This window comes from Chrysochloris asiatica, unplaced genomic scaffold (genome assembly GCF_000296735.1).
Source record: "Chrysochloris asiatica unplaced genomic scaffold, ChrAsi1.0 scaffold00005, whole genome shotgun sequence".
In the NCBI taxonomy this organism is placed as follows: domain Eukaryota; kingdom Metazoa; phylum Chordata; class Mammalia; order Afrosoricida; family Chrysochloridae; genus Chrysochloris; species Chrysochloris asiatica.
The window spans coordinates 9,461,716-9,464,819 of NW_006408523.1; the positions used below are offsets into that span (position 1 = coordinate 9,461,716).

Sequence of the window (3,104 nt, forward strand, 5' to 3'; positions counted from 1 at the left end):
CTTGGGCCCAGAGTCAGCGACACAACCACAGAGGACTAAAGTGGAGAGTGAAGCATCCAGCTGATATGAAGAGAGGGCGTATGCGCAAGAATACCCACACTTGCAGATAATACCCACTTGACCTGGCTTCAATGACTGGATGATCAGAGCTCAACTAGAAGAAGAAAGAAGAGGAAAAAAAGAGTAATCTGATACAATTTGATGAACTTAACCTATACCTATGGATGCAGTAGCTCAAAAGAGGGAACAAATCTTTACAGCAAGGATCATTCCCACCCCCTCCATACACAGAGTAGACAGGGATGGACAACTTGGACATTGGCTACCCAAAATGGGGGCATTTCAAAGGCAAGAAGTGACTGGCTTACAAGATTTCAAGAGGGAACCTAGAGTCAAAAGGCGTGGACGAAGGTAGAATCTCCAGTGAGTAGTATCCAATTTGTCTAGGCGGAGCTAATGAAAGGAAATGCAGATAGCTCTCTTGTGATACAAAAATGAATAATTGTTATCAGGACTGATTGTGAGGGTTGGAAATGTAAAGGTAGACATTTTGTAGCAAGGAGGGGAGTGATCAACTTTGCACTCCAGGAACGGAGGTCCCTGGGACCATCAAGGGAGAAGAGCGGAGAGCGGGACCCTACCCAGAGAAGCAGTTCACCAGAGATGGAGGCAGAGATGATGATGTGGAGAGATGGAGTGGCTGGGGACTTTAGATCCAGATAGGGAGATGACCCGGGGGGGGGGGGGTTAAGGCTTGCAGGGTATACCCTTTGCTTAGTAGTTGATGATGCATAGAGGGGATTGTAACCATGGCAATGAAACAATATATGATAGGATGAATGAATAACTAATGTTCTCTCATGTAAATTATCACATAATTCACAATAAACATTAAAAAAGAGAGAGAGAGCGCTCATGGAAGGCGGGAACTGCACTATAGTGGTACCACAGGAGCCGGGAGTGTAGCAAAGAAGCCGTGATCATTTGGAAACAGGAGCACAGGTTGCTGCCTAGTTGAAAAAATTATTTGGAGATTATCCCATTCCACAATATGAGGCAAATCCATGGACCACAGAGTTTTTGTATCACCTTTCAGAATGCAGCAAAGCCCAGGACAGGGATGTCTCCCTGGTCATAGAGGACTTGAAACAGAAAGCCAGTGAATACAAATCCGAAGCTAAGCACCTTCCAGACCTTCTACTGGAGACTGTGAATTGGTCCCCCACCAGCCTCTCTCACACTGGTTCCAGGTACCTGACTGCTTTGGTCGACATTGTGATGGCATTTGAAACAAAAGGTACCTCACTAACTAGTTTCATTCCTGCAGTGAATGATTTGACCTCTGATCTTTTTCATACCAAATCCAAAAATGAGGAAATCAAGCTTGGACTGACAAAACTTGAAAAAGATCTAACTGGAACTTTGATATTAGAAAACTATCTACAAGAGGACCTCAAGAAAGCTGAGCAGCATCTCTCTCGGGAAATGGCCAGAATTGACCATCACCTTCAGAACTTGAACTTCCTGAAAGCGAAGTCAGAGGAGTTCAGAAGTGGAATCAAAGCCACAGAGGAGCAGCTTTCAGTCAGAGGCATGGACGGGTCTCGGTCTCACCGGTCACTGGTAGCTCTGTCGGAGAAACTGGCAGAATTGAAATGGCAGACTATCCCACTAAAGAAAAAATGAGAATCTTTCTTAGATTTAATGCCGAATCCATCTCTTGCTCAAGTGAAAATTGAAGAAGCAAAGAGAGATTTGAACATCATTGAAACTGAACTTACACAGAAGTGGAGATGATGGAACTGTGATCACAGCCAACTCAATGCCATTTTCCCCAAGAAAGTAAACCGAATATAGGGCTTCAGAGAATACTTTTCCCCTTGACACCCCTTAGTAACTTAATTTATATGTTCCTTGATGAGATAATAATGTCATTATTGGTAGACTAGTGGTTTCTGCTTGTATATTGCATCTTTATGCACACATACGTAGTGTTCATATTAAAAAAAATTTTCTTCTTGAAAAAAAAAAAAAAAAAACAGAGATCATGGAATTTTTCCATAACCATTTGAATTCCCCTTGTAGTAGATAATTTAGGGATATTCATTGCTATGTGGGTTTTCTGACGAACTGTACACCACGTGGGACATAAAGGAGAATACAAGGTAGAGGGGAGTGAAAGGGAATCCCAGTGTTTGTGGCGTACCGTCGGATACCAAGCATGATGCAGCATGTTGTTTATACCTCATAGCAACTGAATAGTAGAAAATTCTAATTGAAACATGAAAAGCATTGGGATCAAATCAACTAAATGACATGTACGATTTTCTTCAAGTGTTAAAAAGCAAAGATGTCACTTTGAGGACTAAGATACACATGGCTCAAACTACAGTATTTTCAATCATCTCATATGTATGCAAAAATATTTGAGCAAAAATGAATAAGGAAGACAAGACTGATGAATTATTGACATATTTGAATTATGATGTTGGCAAAGAATATTGACTGCACCATGAAATTCCAGAAGAACAAACGAATTTGTCTTGGAAAAAAATACAGCCAGAACGTTCCTTAGAAGAAAAGAAGACAAGACTTCACCTCATGTACTTTGCGCATGTTATCAGGAGGGACCAGTCTCTGAAGAAGGAAATGATACTTGGTAAAATCGAAGGTCAATGAAAAAAAGGAAGACCTTCAAAGAGATGGGCTGACACAATGGCTGCAACAATGGGCTGAAGTATAACAATGATGTTAGGACAGTGCCGCACCGGCCATTTTGTTCTGTTATAAGTAGGAGCTGACTTGACAGCATCTAACAACAACTATTTTACAAAGCTATATAATGGCACTGACTAAGTTAGAACGGAGTCCTGGTGTAGTGCTGTGGGTTAATGCGCCAGACTGCATAGGCATTTGAACTGCAAGGTTGGCGGTTTAAGCTCACCAACTGCTCCTCATAAACCCTGTACAGGCTCGCTAGGGGTTGGAACCGACTCGACAGTACTTAACAACAACAACATCAAGTTCGAAGAGAACATAAGAACACTGAATGGTTTAAAATTAAGAAAGATGTGCAACAGGGCTGTATTCTTTCACCATACTTA

General features: G+C 41.7%; 1 pseudogene; it reads left to right on the plus strand.

Annotated features, from left to right (window-relative positions):
- The first annotated feature begins 915 nt into the window (after positions 1-915).
- On the plus strand, positions 916-1,797 carry LOC102827557 (annotated as a pseudogene).
- Positions 1,798-3,104: the final 1,307 nt, after the last annotated feature.